General features: G+C 43.0%; 1 pseudogene; it reads left to right on the top strand.

The window, feature by feature from the left end:
- Nucleotides 1–20,075, top strand: part of LOC120731687 — a 112,111-nt pseudogene that overhangs the window by 56,159 nt on the left and 35,877 nt on the right.

Here is a 20,075-nt window from a genome sequence, read left to right as displayed (position 1 = left end):
GACCGCGTGACTTTTGCGCATTGCATGCCGGGAACTCGTGGCAAAACAATCCAAGTACCGCATCAAATGCAAGCACTTGCAGCACCACAAAACGTTCATTCTCCGGTTCCAATACCTTCTTGCTTTTTCTTTGCCCCCACAAAAAGGTATGTACAAAACGAAGGAGAACAATACAGGTCCGTACAAAGACAGACTTGATGAAAAGTCAAAGATACGAGGAAAAAATCAAAGGAGTGAAAGGGTTAGACCCTCACGAGCACACAGAGGGACAAAATACGTTAGCGTGCTGCCCAACTTTCACCACGCTCATATTTATAATTATATGCTTCTTGGAGTGAGTGCATACACTCGTGAAGTTTAGTAACTTCAGGTCACTGCAACAAGCCCAGGTACAGTTTACCGACGGATGGGTGCAGGACCTTGAAATGCACCGTGTAGAACGAAAGACCATCGTACATATCATAAGTTTGTCAGTCTCACAAATCGTCGTCATAAATACACATTCCTTAACCGTTTATTAATAGGACCTTTGAGCTCAACGGTAATTAATTAGTAGTGGAAATAATTTCTGGTACGCGTTACAGAAATGTAGCAGTGACAATAATATTGTATGCTGTAATCGTACTGGGCAATTAGTGATACAAAAAACCTGTTTTATCCTGTGAATAAAATGTTTTTGTCAATGTACCATAATAACAGAAGCGAAACGCAATATTGTGTCAGGACAATTCACTATTTATGCACAATAAACAAAGGAGCATAGCGCGACAATTTCTGTTCAGCGCCAGACTTGCTTGTAACCTATATCACCAATTATGTTATGAAAATGACGTATTAACTACAACAGAAGACTTGCCTTTGTGGGAATGCTTGGAGCAGACTAACCTGTGAGCTGGAGTGTTCTGGGACGTTATATTTGGTCTTTGAATGGCTGCAATCCAGGCCATCCGTCGAGTCTTTGTTACTTCGGAAACATGGCTCGAACAATTTCTCTTCAACGACGTAATCCAATAACAACCGATCTCTTTACCCGTCGGCTTCCCGTGGCTGTCATGCGACCGGCTATTGCAGTTAATAATACAACAGCTTCTTGACATTTTTTGTGTTTCTTTTTATCGCTGTGTGACTGATTTCGGTTGAAAGTACCTCTTGCCACGAGTTCCCAGAATCCTTTGCGGTTTTACCCCTGAATGACGTCACATTTTCAATCTCTATAGGAAAATTCAGATAAGCCTGAACTAACTGAGGGGGCTTCCTCGGCTGTACTACATGCACAGACAAGTGTGTGTGTGTGTGTGTGTGTGTGTGTGTGTGTGTGTGTGTGTGAAACTCATTAATAATGTATGAGGTGGGATGGGAATGAGAGGGGGCGGCGACAGATGGGGCATCAGTGTGTAACACAGAGAGAAAGCCTGAGGAACAGTGAGCCTCACACAGAATGAGAGAACGGGACAGAAAGGAGCAAATACATTCATGGGTAGAGTACAGCATCGCCCCCATTTTTTATACTGCCATCTTTTATCTTTGTGGCCTTACTCTGCATTTGCCTGACAGTTGCTTAGTCTTTGTTTTCTCTCTTTTTTCCCTTTGGATGCTAAAGGATTGATGGAGATGGAGAGACAGCGTAGTCACCCAGCACTGCTGTACACCTGGACAAAAGAGCTGCACTGACAGAGGTACTCATGTTGTACTGTTTCTGTGTGTTTGTGCAGGCGAGATAAACCAAGTGAGACAGCTTGATCTTTTCACTCAAAGGTCAGAATATCACAGTGATAATAACCACAGCAGCGTGACTCAGAATCTGTCACATCATGTGGATAAATGGCAGATATTTAATCACCAACTTTCCACAAAGACAAGTCTGTACTGCAATACTACTATTTCAAAAGAAACTGTGTGTAAGACACTAGTGGCTGAACTGTTATTCTAATGCTTCAAAGGTTACAATCTTTGTCAATAACTCCATATTTTGGAGTCTCACCTCACATTAATCAGCCTAGTATCAGCCTTAAAACAGAAACCTGTGTGCGATAGGAAGCTTGCACCCTGTGTGAATGAATGTTGTCGTGCAGCCTGTTGTAGGAATTCTTTCTTGTTCCATGGGAAGAGGCTCGGGTAAGCCTGGTGCTCAATATCAGTGTGAACGCTGCTGAGCTGTAGACGTGATCATTTCATACAGTTATGTCTGATATTTTTTTGTCCACAAAAGTGTTATCTGCCTTTTGCTTTTGTTTTTAAAAGCCTTTATATTTGTTGTTTCAATGATGATTCAGACTGCTGACGGTGAAACGAGGAGACAGTTACACACACACACCTTTGTTTTTACTAATTAGTTAGGACATTGAATTGACATGATACCGTCCCTAGACCCTTACCCTGAACCTAACATCACCGAACTGTCACACCACGCCTAAAACCACATTTTTATCTGCAAAAGTGACTGTTGGTCCCTACAAGTATAGTAGCATGCCAATTTTTGGTCGTCACACACACACAGACACGCACACACACACACACACACACACGCACACACAGACACGCGCACACACACACACGCGCGCACACACACACACACACACACACACACACACACACAGCTATATTCTGTGCTGTGTATTACTAACATACAGGAAACAGGAGATGGCATATTGTCTACCAACTGGGGGACTTGTGGATCATCCCTGGCACCCACTACTGAAGTGTCTTTGAGCAAGATACTGAACCACAGATTGGCCCCAGTCCATCCATCAGAGTGAGTGTCAGTGATTGCAGTCTAAACAGAGTAAAGCACTGAATGTTTGTGATTGTGGTGTGTGTTCTAGAGTGCTTTGTGTGCTCAGTAAAGCATCGTTGACCAACAGTAAAGTAAACCATTGTTCTGACCGTGGTTCACTCAGTTCAATTCAGTTTTATGTATAAATGACCAAATCACAACAACAGGTGCTGCGTGGTGCTTTATATGTTAAGGTTAGGACTCTACAATAATACAGAGAAATCAGAGAAATCCCTCTGATGCTGAAAAACTAGTTCATGCATTTATTACTTCCAGGCTGGACGACTGTAATTCATTATTATCAGGATGTCCTAAAAACTCACTGAAAAGCCTTCAGCTAATCCAAAATGCTGCAGCAAGAGTCCTGACAGGGACTAGAAAGAGAGAGCATATTTCTCCTGTTTTGGCTTCCCTTCATTGGCTTCCTGTTAAATCCAGAATTCAAAATCCTGCTCCTCACATACAAGGTCTTAAATAATCAGGCCCCATCTTATCTTAATGACCTTGTAGTACCATATCACCCTATTAGAGCATTTCGCTCTCGCTCTGCAGGCCTACTTGTTGTTCCTAGAGTATTTAAAAGTAGAATGGGAGGCAGAGCCTTCAGTTTTCAGGCCCCTCTTCTGTGGAACCAGCTTCCAGTTTGGATTCAGGAGACAGACACTATCTCTACTTTTGAGATTAGGCTTCAAACTTTCCTTTTTGCTAAAGCATATAGTTAGGGCTGGACCAGGTGACCCTGAATCCTCCCTTAGTTATGCTGCAATAGACGTAGGCTGCCGGGGATTCCCATGATGCATTGAGTTTTTCTTCTTCACTCACCTTTTTTTCACTCCTTAGGTGTTAATACACATTTCTGCATTCAGTTAATAGTAATTATTAATCTCTGGCTCTCTCCCTTCACCCTGACCAGTCGCAGCAGATGGCCCCGCCCCTCCCTTATCCTGGTTGTGCTGGAGGTTTCTTCCTGTTAAAAGGGAGTTTTTCGTTCCCACTGGCGCTTGCTGTGATTGTTGGGGTTTTCTTTTCTTCTTTGTATTATGGTTGAGTCTTGACCTTACAATACAAAGCACTTTGAGGGAACACTTGTAGTGATTTGGTATTGCATAAATAAAAGGGAATTCAGTTGAACTGAAGATTGAATATTAATGTTCTTGCAGTTTACTATGGTAAACAGTCGCATGTAATTGCAGCCAAACATTGATACCAAGTAGAAATGATGCTTTAAAAAGTGAAGTTGCACAGTCAACTCCACACTGCTGCAGTCAGCAGTTATTTCCACATGGTCTCTACTCGATCATCTTCCACTAATGTCAGCAGGAACAACTCATCAAGACATTTTGTGTAAATAAATCACATGAGAACATTTATATGATGTGGGATGCTAACATAATACTACTGTGGCACTACAAAAATGTGTCATATAATGATCACGTCAGGAATGGTCTTCAAACCATCAGGTAAGAGTCGGCTAACCAACTGTGTCTGAAAATCACAGTTCTTAATGAACTAAACAGCAACAGCATTAAAGATACAGGGTAAGGCTAGGGCCATGAGTGTGAGACATCGTCTGCTGTGTTTGTCTTATTACAATCAGGTATTTTGTCATTTCAAGCAAAACAAAGCAGATGTTCATAAAGCAACTTCACACACTTACTGCTGATGAGAGCATCGACCACATTACAGTCTAAAGCAGCCGTCCCCACCCCCGGGCCGGTACCGGTCCGTGAGTCGTTTGGCACCGGGCCGCGAGAGTTGAGGCTCGGGTGTGAAATGTATGGTTTTCAGGGGGTTTATCGTTAACTCTGTTTCCCTGGGTCTTTCCCCCTGCGTTATGAATAACGTTCTGTTTTTTTTTCTTTGGTGGCAAAGAAAAACTAAATCAAGTCATCGTCCCCGACTATACCCAGGTGTGAGCGCCTCGGTGCAGAGAAACAAGCACAGGGCTCTCATCGATTTAGCATTATGGTGAAGTATATATTTTCATGTACTTTATATTTGTTTTGTAGGTGCGTCTTATCTTGAAAGAAATATGTACCCGTTACCATAGCGACCAGAGAGCATTAAGGGGCAGAGAGGAGGACGTTACTGTCAGTGTTGTTGGCGCGTTTCAGGAGCACGCTGCTAATACAGACACACAGTGAATTCACGTTTACTGTTATATTTACAAAATACCACCGTGGTTCTCTCGGTCGTATCGTTTTGTTGTTGCATTTGTCCGCCACACCTTAAAGGCGGGTGCGTGAAAATACTGTCTGACATTAAACCGTCCGTGGAGCAAAAGAGGCTGCGCACCGCTGGCTTAAAGAGAGCACATCAGACCATAACTGCTGTGAATGAAGCACATCTTAGTAAATATATTTAAGTACAACCCAACAAACACACACATGCTGGGCGATGACTGATGTGCACACAAGACAACAGTCAATATTTTTCTGATCAGCTGTGGCAGACAGACTAGTATATGTGTGTGTGTGCGTGTGTGTTGAGGGATGCAGGGGATGGACAGTGTGTGGGCGTGGCAGAAAAGCAAATGCACACACAAATTCGGGCGCACACATAAACACATACAGTACTTCCTTTGTTCGGGAGCATTGTTGAAGAAGAGGTTAATGCACCCAGAGAGGAGAAAGGAGAGAAAGTCTAATGGACAATGACGGGCCTTTCACTGCAAATATTTGGTCTCATGCTAACCGCCGCCCATCCCCCCTCGCTCTTTCTCCACCCCCTCCTTTCATGGCCAAAGGGACAAGATCAGAACAAATTGTCACTGTGTGATCAGGACTCCAAAGAACAATGCTCAAAGACATGCGTCACATACAAATCGTGCTCTTAACGGGATGCAGAGGAACGTGTGTCCGCTTTCAGTTTACTACTGTAGGTTCTTGTTGTGTGTACATCACAAGTTACAGGCTTCTCAGGGACCCAGAGGGCCTGTGTGACAAATGAAGCTGCCTTTGACCTCGTCCTGTCACAACAGGTAGCTCCACGTGTTTTCATTTGGCAGATTTTACACCACATGCTCTGATGCACTCCAAAAGTGGATTTGTATCTCCAGCTGAAACCACTCAATTATGGAGCCACATATTTCCGACATATTTCCTTGTTACTTAATACAACTACAGAGGAGATTACACAAGCTGTGATTAAATACAGAGGGCTGTAGTGTGTCTTTACTAATCGTCACTGACAGTATAAGTCAGAGCTGGAACCATATTACCATATTCATACTCTCTGGCTGTGCTTCTCCGTGCTGGATCAGTTTAGTCCTGGCTTACAGCTAAATCTGCTCGTTACATGTACAGGTGTGTGTAGACAGTGGGGCTGGATAAGTACTCATCAGCAAAATATGCTTTGAATAAAAAAACCTATATCTGTGTCTTTGTACTGGTGTAGCTGAATGTAATGGTACGAGTCATACACCAGCTTTATGTCTATGAAAAACAACACACGCACAAGGTTTGTCGTTATCAGTTGCATTAGCATTAGCACAGCTAGCTGTTCCTCCGTAGTACAGCTGGTATACTCACTCGTTCACTAAAACACTGCGTGCTGTATACTTGCAGTGTATCTGGAAGAGGAGCTGGTGGCTACACACTGCAACAAGTGCTGCACTCATGTTAACACCATGTCAGCCCCTCCCTCCAGCTCTAATGGTTCACCCCACTGACAGTGGGTAATCAGGGAATTCCCATCAGGTGAACATCATTAGTCCGTAATCATGTGTGCACTCCATCTGGCCTTCAGGAAGTTGACCTTAAAAAGAGACAGTGGTTAGTGGACTTCAAAATAAAAGCATAACAAAACCAAAACTTCCTATCAGACATTGTGAGTGTGTGCTTCACCTTAGTGAGGAGAAGCTTCACAATGTCCCAGCATTCTGTTAGAGGGTACAGTATATAATGCATTGTATTATATAGTGATCTATGTATTTATCAGATAAAAGATATAAAGTGTTTGGAAATGTGATGAAGTCAGTATCATCCCCCCCTTCATCTATTAGCACTGTAACAACACACAACAACCTGTTTTTGTGGGTCACCTAACAACATGACCACATGAAAGGCACGTCGTGCATCTGCACTCTCCACATCCTGCCCTGCTGTTAGTTAGGACAGGTCATGATGTGCTAGAAAACCTCTTCAGTGAGGGTTTAATGTATGGCCTTATTGTTGTGCCACTATTCTGAGCGCACGTAAAAAAAATTTGCAGGTGCAAGTGTTGCATTTTGAGGAGAAATTTATTTTGAGCGAAGAAAAGCTGAATTTGAGTGAACAAAATTCATTGCTGCGTGCAAAAAAATGTATTTCAGTGTTTGCTATTATCCACACACACACAGACACACACAGACACACACAAAACAGCAGCCCCGCTCGCTCAGTTTTTGCAATGTGTTGCTCGCGCTCTCAACATTTCTGCCCGTGCGCGCTCAACTCTTTCTCTACACCGTTATATTTGTGCCACAAAACCAGCCAATCACAGACTTGGATGCAAGAAAATCTGATTGGCTGTTTTGGTCTTCAATCAGCTCGAAATGACGAAATGCAATATCCCAGAATCCATTTGGTCCAAAGCTCAAACGAGGCAGTGGTGGAGGAACACAGAGGGGCGGAGTTTGAAATATTACTCTGTCTGGGTCACAAAATAAACTTTTGAGATATTTTCATGTGAGAATGTTTCTGTGTAAACTTCAAATACCTGCTCGATTCATCAAGACATCACATATTTGCAAAGTTGCTCTAATGTTTTCGGAGATGCCTGTTACCCACCAGCTGACCGCACAGCTGGACTGGCCATTGGGCATCCCGGACATTTGCCTGGTGGGCCGATGGTGATTTTTCATTTTTATGTTTGTGTGTTTTTCTTTGTAACGGTATAAACAATGAAAGGTGGTGGATTAGCCAGTTGGTCATGATCAACTCTGGGCTGGACCAATTACAACACATCTGTATTGAGAGGAAAAGGAACGTGATTCGTCCCGGACTTCAGCGAGAATGAAAAAGACACAAAGCTGAAGTTATTCTGTCTTTGCTGCACAGCTGCCTCTTCTCCCCTCATTCTCTCTCCCCTCCCTCTCCTGTTTCTACTTCAATCATGAAACTGATCAATGATCAGCTGATCGTCTCTCTTGATTGTTTATCGCCCACTTTGCGCCGGAAACAGGAAACCAGCGGATGTCGCGCTACACAACAGCAGCACGTTTAAGCTTGATCAGCTGTTGTTAGAATTTATTTAATATTAATTTCTAGTATCAGCTGATGTTTGCTGGAGCCACAGCTGTAAAGCTGCTGCTCATGATGTCGGTTTGGATATGTGGTGAGAGGGAAACATGAAGGTGATACAAATCATACATATATACCAACAACAGTGTACATCACTATCACAACAGCGTTTGTTTTAGTTCAAAGGCTTTATGGTTTTTCCTGTAATACCTGGTGGTGGTTTTGTCAGTTCAGCCTTTTATATTATGTTTAACCCGAGTGACCCGGTCAGCTGGTGGGTAACAGGCATCTCCGAAAACATTAGAACAACTTTGCAAATATGTGATGTCTTGATGAATCGAGCAGGTATTTGAAGTTTACACAGAAACATTCTCGCCTGAAAATATCTTAAAAGTTTATTTTGTGACCCAGACAGAGTAATATTTCAAACTCCGCCCCTCTGTGTTCCTCCGCCACTGCCTCGTTTGAGCTTTGGATGAAATGCATTCTGGGATATTCGTCATTTCGAGCTGATTGGAGACCAGACCAGTCAATCAGATTTTCTTGCATCCAAGTCTGTGATTGGCTGGTTTTTTCTTTCTCTATAATATAACGGTGTAGAGAAAGAGTTGAGCGTGCACGGGCAGAAATGTTGAGAGCACGAGCAACACATTGCAAAAACTGAGCGCAAATGCAAAAACTGAGCGAGAGGAGCTGCTGTTGTGTGTCTGTGTCTGTGTGTGTGTGTGTGTGGATAATAGCAAACACTGAAATACAGTTTTTGCACGCAGGAATGAATTTTGTTCACTCAAATTCAGCTTTTCTTTGCTCAAAATAAATTTCTCCTCAAAATGAAACACTTGCACCTGCAAACTTTTTTTTACGTGCGCTCAGAATAGTGGCACAAAAATAACGCCATACTAATGCAAAGGTGACCCAGGGGGGCCTGGGGTTGCACCAATAGCATTAACTCATTTCTGCTCAGTATTATCTGTTTCTACATTGCTACTGGTAAGAGTAGATGCCATACTTAGACAATGAAAAGATAAAGGAAGTATAGTAAAAATCATTATTTAATCAGCAGAAATCATTCTAAACCATATCTGCATGTTTTTGCCAAAAACGTAGAACTTCTATGTTGCTCGCAGTTTAATTACGTGCATCTGCATCAGTCTTTGGTTTAGCGTGAGCTGGCATCTATCAGAGCTAGCTAACTGTTCGCTTGCACACAAACCTTGCAAATAAAAACTAGGAAGCCTAATAAGGGGAGTTTATCAGAGTGTTTGGAGGCTGAAATGTGACAAACTGCTTGATATATACTTGCACATATTTGCATATATACTTGAATGCAGAAAACTACTAGAAAACAGGTCAGGCATAGCAAAGGGGTAGGTTGTGATGCAGCAGCTGGGGCAGTGCCCCAGGGCCCAGACGGCACAAGCCCAAACTGACCCTGCCTCCACATTAATCAGCATGCTTACATATTCAGTGCATTAGGTTCAAGTTGCTAACCTTATTCATGCAGTACACATTTTCTTTAACTATTGCGTAAGACAAAGATGTGATGGGTGAGTCATTTGGATTTCTGTAATGAAATATAATTACCATTTATATGTTGAAAATATGCAGTCCCAGTGTAGTGTGGTTGTACATGTACATATGTACATGGTTGATGCTGTGTGAGGACCTGTGGCTTCCTCTGTGTGTCGCAGGCTTATAGACTTTAGTGAGGCTGACTCAGTGCTGGGCTTGTAGCTTCATAGATGCTTCATAGAACGATGCTATTGGTATTACTGATTACTTTTATATCGTGTTATTTTGAGTGTGTGTGTGCTTTGTCTGCAGCTCCAACAACCCCACAGTATTTTATAATCACATACACACATGTGGGCACATCTTACTAACTCACCATGGTCACCACAGTGCCAGAGGAAGACTGGCTGTTAGAGGCCAGCTCACACACACACATTTAACCCCATTTTGCTGGAGGAAAAAAACACAAATGGAGGGAGGGGGACCTGCGGAAATTAAATTTGGTAATGGTGTAATTATGCCAGACAAATGACAACTGTGTGCATGTCCATGTCTCTGTGTGAGGCTGCAGAGCAGATCAGACGTAGCAGAATGGCTTTATTAGCCACAGTGACCTCAAGGCAGATGGGGCCATGCTGGCAAATTAGGCCTGGTGGACATGTTCACAGAGCAGCACACACACCGCTCTGTTTTTACTCTGACCTTCAGATACTGGCTTTTTTACTGCTTCTCTTTATTTGTTATTGTCTAGTTTTATCTCACTGAATGCTCTAACTCATGCAATCACCACACACAGTGTTGGGAAGGTTACTTTTCAAATGTATTCCACTACAGATTAGGGGTGGGCGATATAAACGATATACGATAGAAACGATAAAAATTTGGTAACGATAGAGATTTTGACTATACCGCTCTATCGCATGTTGATGATGTCATCAAGCTGCGCCTGTTTTGGTCAAAAGCATCACAGCGGCTACAACCATTATCATCTGCAAATTATGGCGGGCGACAGTCACAGCAAAGAGATGAAGCACTTTTGAAATATGGGGAAAGCCAAAAACTGCGCTTCCTCCACTTCCGTAACATTGATTCATTAATGTTGAATTCTCTCACAGCTGTTCTATTCCCATGTAGTTGCAGTATATTAATAACTAACCTTGTATTGTGGATGAATAATCTCAGTTGTTCTCCTGACTCAAGTTTGGCCCGTGTACAGCATCCTGCTATGCGATTGCATTTGTCCCTGACCACCAGAATCCCTCACGTTAACTTTTATCGAGTGTAAACAAAATTGGCGTTCATCCTCCAGCTTCACTGTGCTAATGTTATGCTAACATAGCTGTGTCGCTAGCAATCACAAAGCACAACATTATATACCAGGTAGTCCAACTTCAGTAATCCTGAAAACGTCACTGCTGTTTAGTTTTCTGTCTTCATTTATGTTGGAAGTGGTAGCAGAGCTGTATGTTTTACTTAGTTTCAAAAATCTCTGTCAGAACATGGTATGAAATGTTTAGGTGGAAACTAGCGAGCTAACTTCCTGTTAACTTCTAACTCCGTTAAATTTAATAAATTCTGTTTTCATGGATGCCTGGATGTTAAACGTAATTGTTACACCTGGTAAAGCAGCAACGCTGATGATTTTATTATAGATGAAAGAATTTAGACAGTTTTTAACTCTCAGTGTTCGTTTGACTTTGGGAACTGAAGCAGACGGAGTTTAGGACAGTGTTGCCAACTCCTCAGTAAGGAAAATCGCTATTGGTTGTCCTAAAAGTCGCTAGAAGTCGCTAAATGATGTCATCGCCTAATTTGCATAATTGGCCATGCTAATCTAATTGTAACCTACGTTGTTGGAGAGAGAAATAACATCGTGGAAGAGACATAAAGTGAGTAAAAAAAACCATCCTAAATGCAGTTTGAATTTATTTAGAACTACAAATTAAGTTTCTTTTAGCAATTATTGTTTTTTAATGTCACAATTCCAACCCTGCTCCTTTACCTGGGCTTGGACCGGCAAAAGTGACCTGAAATTGGCAGTCTGGGAGAGTTACTTTGTGTGTGTGTGTGTGTGTGTGTGTGTATTAGTAGTTTTAAAACTTGTGATCCACAAAACAGCATAACATTAAAGAAGGACTGACTGCGTTACAGTCAGTGCGGGAGCAGCGGCTTCACTCATGCGCGATTCATTTGCAGTTTGGACGCACAAGTGTGAATGTCTCCTGGCCTGATAGCAGCTGGGGGAGGACTATCCTCCGCCCGTGAGCGCTTTGGCATGGGTGAGGTGCACCGTGCCAAAGCACCGCTGCTTGTTGAGAGTAAGAGCGATACGCGCTTTCACGTCAAAAAGTCAACATAAATAAGTCTTTAACCCCTTAGCAGTCCTACAAATTTTGCCTAAAAGGGTTAGGAGTCGGACGTACCGTGGGCGGTACGTCCGACTGCTAAGGGGTTACTAACGCCAGAAAAAGTCGCCAGATTTGTCGCTTTTTAGAAAAAAAGTCGCTAAGAGGGTCTGAAAACTCGCTAAATATAGTGACAAAGTCGCTAAGTTGGCAACACTGGTTTTGGATCCAGATTACTCCGTGAAGCTCCTCACTACGGCAGCCGTAATGCTCTGACAATCCATTAAGCAGTGCGGCTTATCAAAGTTGTACTAAAACATTTTTAACAGATTTCTGCAGCCAAAATCGGTTCGAGGTCAGTAAGCACAACCAGAATTCATACATAAGGCGCACTCTCGAGTTTTGAGAAAATTAAAGGATTTTAAGTCCTTATAGTGTGGAAAATACGTTATACAGAAGAAAAGAATATATCGCGATATATATCGTTACCGCACATGCTTCAAATTATACCATGATATGGATTTTAGGCCATATCGCCCAGCCCTACTCCAGATTACAGATTACATGCCCCAAATGTATTTTGTAATGTAATGTTACTCAATGACAGTAACGTATTCTGAATACTTTGGATTACTTAATATATTATCATGCTGTTTACAACTACATGAATGTCCTATTGCTGTGTGATTTATTACTATTACTGAAGGTTACTCTCCACACCAACACCAGCTAGATGTTTAAATCTTGATATAAATGAGTAACAGTAGGTGGACATTAGGTAAGGCTGCACTTTTTGCAGCGATCTCGTGTAGAAAACTATTCAGCGCGTATATAAAACAGGTCCGCGGCTCCGAACCGTAGTAAAGGGACCTCTGGCTAATACATCGGGTTCGTGTCGGCTCGTAGCTGAAAACTAGCTTTACTTTGTTGTCTGGGTCAAGTTTGCTAGCAGAGACAGAGAGAGGCGTTGAAAGGCTGCTCCAACGGAGCTTATTGTTTCGGAGGAAAACACGAACACAGTGTAGTCGAGTCTTAACAGCTTACTTACAGCTGTGCTCGTCAGGCTCTCTGTTTGGCTGCAGTGGTTGTTATTATATTTACATGCTTCCAGCTCCCGTTTCTGCTCCGTGACAGCTCGTACTTTTCCTTTCTCTCCCTCCCTCGCTCACAGACACATAACGGGTATGGCGGTCCATTCTCCCTGCAGCACGGACTACACTGCCCATCAGGCTGCATGCTTTAGGGCGATGCCTGTAACACTCTGCCTGTTGCCTTCATATTAAATCATTTTAAAAAATATTTCTTCACATCAATATGAGACGTGAGACTGAGACACAGACATCAGAGCCTCTTAATGCGTGTTTGGTTTGGGTTTCCACCGGCGTGGAATTACCAAAAACAGAGAGGGGACAGCCGAACATATGAAACAGGAAAAGACTGCCGTGTAATCCATTTATTTCAACAAAGTAACTGTATTCTGATTACCATCTTTTTAAATGGTAACTGTAACAGAATACAGTTACTCATATTTTGTATTTTGAATACGTAACGGCGGCACATGTACTCTGTTACTCCCCAACACTGACCACACATAATGTAAAACATGGACAGTCCAGTGTTGAGATGAACATGCTCATTGGCTGCTGATGTCATACCACAGGTAGTCCTCTAATGTGGAACATGGTGAGATTTACAAACCAGGATTTATTCTGTTGTTTTTGATTCAGTTGGACCCAACCGTGGCATCGTCGTCTTATCTTCATGTACTTTGAGACACAAGCATGGAAAGCCAAAGCCACACATGCCCCATGCCCCCACTCTCACACTTTATTCATGCAGTTCTGCCCCCCCCCCACACACACACAAATAACAGCACACACATCTCCAGCTTCACACTCCCGCAGGGGCTGATTTTCCTGTTCACCTCCTCCTCATCGTCATCCCTTCTTACCCTCATCACCCCACCACTCTCATCCTTTGTTCCTACTCCCTACCTCCTTCATTCCTCTTTCCTCTAGTGGGACTGTTGCTAAGGAGCCCTGGTGACCAGACAGCTTTCTCATTGGACAAAAACAAGAGAGAAAAAAAGGAAGTTCAAAAGGCAGATGAGAGGGGGAAAGGGGGTAGTGTTTTCTTTGTATAGGTGGTGTGTGTGTGTGTGTGTGTGTGTGAGTGCAAAGTGAGATCCAGATGTGGTAATGAGGTGACAAACTGACCTGCTGCAATGCTTCATGGAGATGTGGAGGAAAAGATAGAACACATGGATTAATGGATCGAGGGAACAATGATAGGGAACAATAGGAGAAGGATGGGGATGACTGTAAGAGTCAGAAAGATGCAGAGAGATCGTCTACAGAACAAGAGTACGACAAAGGAAGATAGAGGTGGAGTTAACTGACAACACGATGGGGATGGTGATTGTTGATGTGGAGTGATATAAGAGTGAGACAGAGAGCACACTTTCATTTCTTCTGGCTGGCACAAAGAAACATTATGTCTGGACACACACAGATGTTTCTGTGGCTGCATGTGTGAAGCACTGTCGACGGCTCATTTCCTGTTCTTAAAATAGGACCCAAACCTCGTGCTTTAAAGGAGTACATCTGTGTCTCACAGACACTTGTTCAAAGCATCTGTGGTATGTAGACCCGTGTGTCAGGCAGGCGCAGCAGGAGCCCCATGTTTACCTCCGAGGTGTCGTTTAAAGCACTAAGCCTGTTTGTCGCTAAGCTGAAAAGACTAGCTGAAGATAATTTCTTACATGTAGATCCTATGAAGAGGTTCTTATGGTCTACATATAATAAATGAAGTACTGTGGAGAACTGGGCATTGCATGGGTGTACTGTAGAACAAAGCACCAGTGAGGAAGTCTCATTCCCATAATAGGAAGCTTTACTGGAACCAGCTACATGTGACTGCTTTGTTGCATGAAGGATTTTATGGCTTCAAATAAAAGTAATCAAAAATAAGTTATTGCATCTGCCCCTTCATGTCTGCAGCGTACAAACACATATCTGAGCAGTGGATGATCATCAACGGCTGCTGGTTCATCTGTGGTGTCGTTTAAGGACTTGCTCTCAAACAGCTGTTTTCACCCCCAGGTTTCTATGACATATATATGTTATACGAATAATTTCTGTGATGGCATAAACCGACCAAAGTGACTTTAGTGTGACGTGGCTGTCAGCTGCAGGGCTGCAGTGTTTCAGATGGAGCTGAATGATGAGTAAAGTATTGTAGAAACATGTTAAACAAAGAAGGTGTCGCTGCAGACGGCTCCAACATTCACACAGAGGTAGACTGGGTTTATCCCAGTCGTCCCATTGATGGCTCGATAGGCTCCAAATGCACAAGGAAACAGTGGATTTGGGCTGCATGCAGTGCCTGATTCACCCTGGGGCACCGTTGGAGGCTCGAGGGTCTTCTGTCCACATGTTAGCGTCCTCAGGCAACACACTGAACCTCAGCCTGCGATGTAGCTTCCTGTTCCACGTCTCACTTTATTTCAATACAAAGTAATGAAGCCATTTATTATTTATGCAGTCAGAATATTCATTTTCTTTCAGCATAACACACACATCAGTGGGCTGGTTCAGCTATCTCACTAATAAAAGGTTAAAGGCTAAACTATAAAAGCAAACCAGCTTCTGCTGATGTGAAATAAAAATCAGCTAAGAGATGACAAGGAGACCAAAGTTCAGGGGCAGAAACTGTTGTTTAAACCTTTGAGAAATGGAGTGAGGTGGTTCTAAAAGCAGAAAAGAAGTGGAAGTGTCCTCTGAGCCTCCTCAGGATGGTCTCGTGCTTTTCAGTCACCTGGCATGTTACAGCATTTCCAGGACACACGTGTTGTTTCTGCATCGCTTCTTTGCTTTCTCACACCACATCTTCTTTGTCTGTTGTTGCTTTTCACGGGTCCCGTCTCTGTCTCTAACACCCCCACCCTCACTGTCTGCCTCCATCATATCTGTGGGTGTGATCGTTGACCGGGCTCCGTCTGCCTCTTTTATTTCCTGGTCTTGCAGTGTACGAGCCAGCTTAGGCTTACAGTTTGGGGAGAGGTTGACACCATGGCTTCTTGCTGGTTGTTCGGCTTATCTCAGTCTTGTGTGTTTTTCTAACACGTTGTACTGTTGTTGATAAGGGCAGCCTGTCAGCATCAGGAGAAATCTATACAGGGAGTGCAGAATTATTAGGCAAGTTGTATTTTTGAGGAATAATGTTATTATTGAACAACAACCATGTTCTCAATGAACCCAAAAAACTCATTAATATCAAAGCTGAATGTTTTTGGAAGTAGTTTTTAGTTTGTTTTTAGTTTTAGCTATTTTAGGGGGATATCTGTGTGTGCAGGTGACTATTACTGTGCATAATTATTAGGCAACTTAACAAAAAACAAATATATACCCATTTCAATTATTTATTTTTACCAGTGAAACCAATATAACATCTCCACATTCACAAATATACATCTCTGACATTCAAAAACAAAACAAAAACAAATCAGCGACCAATATAGCCACCTTTCTTTGCAAGGACACTCAAAAGCCTGCCATCCATGGATTCTGTCAGTGTTTTGATCTGTTCACCATCAACATTGCGTGCAGCAGCAACCACAGCCTCCCAGACACTGTTCAGAGAGGTGTACTGTTTTCCCTCCTTGTAAATCTCACATTTGATGATGGACCACAGGTTCTCAATGGGGTTCAGATCAGGTGAACAAGGTGGCCATGTCATTCGTTTTTCTTCTTTTATACCCTTTCTTGCCAGCCACGCTGTGGAGTACTTGGACGCGTGTGATGGAGCATTGTCCTGCATGAAAATCATGTTTTTCTTGAAGGATGCAGACTTCTTCCTGTACCACTGCTTGAAGAAGGTGTCTTCCAGAAACTGGCAGTAGGACTGGGAGTTGAGCTTGACTCCATCCTCAACCCGAAAAGGCCCCACAAGCTCATCTTTGATGATACCAGCCCAAACCAGTACTCCACCTCCACCTTGCTGGCGTCTGAGTCGGACTGGAGCTCTCTGCCCTTTACCAATCCAGCCACGGGCCCATCCATCTGGCCCATCAAGACTCACTCTCATTTCATCAGTCCATAAAACCTTAGAAAAACCAGTCTTGAGATATTTCTTGGCCCAGTCTTGACGTTTCAGCTTGTGTGTCTTGTTCAGTGGTGGTCGTCTTTCAGCCTTTCTTACCTTGGCCATGTCTCTGAGTATTGCACACCTTGTGCTTTTGGGCACTCCAGTGATGTTGCAGCTCTGAAATATGGCCAAACTGGTGGCAAGTGGCATCTTGGCAGCTGCACGCTTGACTTTTCTCAGTTCATGGGCAGTTATTTTGCGCCTTGGTTTTTCCACACGCTTCTTGCGACCCTGTTGACTATTTTGAATGAAACGCTTGATTGTTCGATGATCACGCTTCAGAAGCTTTGCAATTTTGAGACTGCTGCATCCCTCTGCAAGATATCTCACTATTTTTGACTTTTCTGAGCCTGTCAAGTCCTTCTTTTGACCCGTTTTGCCAAAGGAAAGGACGTTGCCTAATAATTATGCACACCTGATATAGGGTGTTGATGTCATTAGACCACACCCCTTCTCATTACAGAGATGCACATCACCTAATATGCTTAATTGGTAGTAGGCTTTCGAGCCTATACAGCTTGGAGTAAGACAACATGCATGAAGAGGATGATGTGGACAAAATACTCATTTGCCTAATAATTCTGCACTCCCTGTAGTGCAGGTTTGTTTTACACTGATACAGAGTTCAGACCATGTTCTTATTTCACACTGAACTAAAAGAAGTGCACTTAAGGATGTACCATTAGAGACACAACACTGTGTCACTGGGCTTCCTTTGCCCATCACTCATTTGTACTAGTGATGCGCGAATCATGAACGAATCGTTCAATACTCGAGAATCACTTTACTGACTCGTGAATCATGATTCACAAGCCCAACTGACTCATCCCTGTTCCTGTTAGTAAACTAATCCCATTAGTAGAAATATATCTAGCTTATGATTAAAATTGTGTGGAAAAAAACAACAGACAGTTTCTTAACAAAAACATTTCTGCTCTGAACATGAAGAAAAAACCCTGAGTAGAAGCTCACATCAAGACAATAGCTCCTCAGTTCACAGTAGCATCGCTCTGCTAACATGCTAGCAGCACATTTAAGTTACTCACCACCTCCCTCCTGGCTCACAGCTACTTCTTCTTCTTGGTTGGCAACCAATGTTAAGGTGCATTACCGCCCCCTGGCTCACAGCTCAGTGGACATTTAGATGAGAAAATATATATTTGACACATATGAGGAAAATACTAATAAAATAAAATAAAAATAAATAAAATAAATGTTCCCTTTAGAAATCTTTTTTTTCCTCTTTTTTGTGCTCTATAAAACCAGTTGTTGTTCTTTTTCAATCACTCATCTTAGCAGTAGGATTTACATGAAAAGAGAAACAAATTAAGGTTGAGTGAAAATGTATATTTTTTGCACTCTCTGGGCAACTGACTCTGTGACTCATGTGACTCAAACGCAATTCACTTTGGTGAGTGACTCATTCAAACTCGATTCAGTAAAAAGAATCGAATTTACCATCATTAATTTGTCCCCTTGTGACACCTCACACAGACTGACTGTGAACATTGTTTAGTCCAAAGCTGTCTTTAAGAAAGTGGAAAATCAGTAACAGATAAATGTAAAATCCCATCACAGGGATGTGAGGTGTTTTTAGCTCAGGAGGTACAGCGGGCTATCTGCTAAGGTTGGTGGTTCAACCCCTGGCTGCTCTAGATATCCTTGGGCATGACACTAAGCTCTCCAATGCATGAATGTGTGTGTGCCTAAGAAAGCACTTAAAAAAAGTGCTTGTGTGAATGATGCAGCTGTGTAAATGTGCTCAGGTCGAGCAGACACGTGCTACAGAAGAACCCGTCCAGTTTCCTTTGAGGGTCCATCTGACACAAAGAGGTGGAGCTAGCTGCTGTGGCGACCCCTTCACAATAAAAATCAAAAATTATTACTCCAACACTTGAGTGGCAGTGGTGCTTATTATTTTAATGCTGATGTTCTGATCCCGACTGCCCGCTGGTATGGCGCTGTCATTAAACATAGCACTGCTGCTGGTGTCTCCTTACACCGTTAAAAGGGTCCGTGGCGTGACAGATTACACCCCCTGTGTTAACATGTTATTGGCTGGGAGTGAGGATGCACTGACCCCATGTGACCTGGCCTATATTCAGTCTAGTTTTATTTACATAGCACCGATCATGCAGGTGCTTTATAGTCCGAGGTAACACATGAGCGAAAAAGTCAGAGCCAGCATCCGTTTGAGGGGAACGAGACAGAACAAAAGGCACGTCTCTACATAAACTGGTCTCATCACATAATAATGACATCACAGCAGCAGCAGCAGCACTGCTGTTAAAGACACAGCTGATGCTGGTACAGCTCTCTGCACCTGCCTTATTCATGTGTTTGTGTGCATGTGTGCACACACTACTCAGTCTATCACTGCTGGTCCCTCATACACAGTCTAGCACTCGCAGCACTGCTCTAAAAAGGTGTGTGTTTCTGTTGTGTGTCTGCACATGCATGTTTCCTCCCTCCCCCACCGTGCTGTTTACCCCGTGACCTCTGAACTCTATACCCTCCCCGTCCAGTGATGTCATTATATGACAGTGACATCATTTCTAATCTACAACCAGTTGCAGGCTGTAGGCCCTCAGCTGAGAACGGAGACATGCTGGGCTCATGGTTTGTGCAGTAACATGCAGAGTAGCATGAATGAGTTCAGACGATGATTTCAGCTTTCTATTGATTATTCTTTCCTGAGAAGAATTTAACCTCTGCGCTGCGTCACCAGCTTTCCCCACAGTCTGATGTTTGTGTTGTTTCCTAACTGCTACTGAAAACCAATGAACAGATTTCATAACCTCCCCAAAAACCATAAATAATAATTGAACCAAGTTCAGAAATGGCACAGCTTTGTCTCCTGGATTATTTTATACTGTCTCACTCTCCCCACACTTCTGCTGAGTAACCCGTCATCTTTGTGTCAGTGTGATGATTTACAAATAGGTCCTGAAGGCGAGTGAGTGTCCATCAGTTCATGCACTGGAGCTGAAGCACATTTGCAGCAGTGCACCAGCAAGTCTACCTCTGAATGGCCAGAGAAACCAACATGGAGGTTTTGGAGTGACCTAGATCTCCTCA

This window comes from Simochromis diagramma, unplaced genomic scaffold (assembly GCF_900408965.1).
Source record: "Simochromis diagramma unplaced genomic scaffold, fSimDia1.1 OVJJ01000352.1, whole genome shotgun sequence".
Taxonomy (NCBI): domain Eukaryota; kingdom Metazoa; phylum Chordata; class Actinopteri; order Cichliformes; family Cichlidae; genus Simochromis; species Simochromis diagramma.
This window is presented reverse-complemented; position numbering and strand designations above follow the sequence as displayed.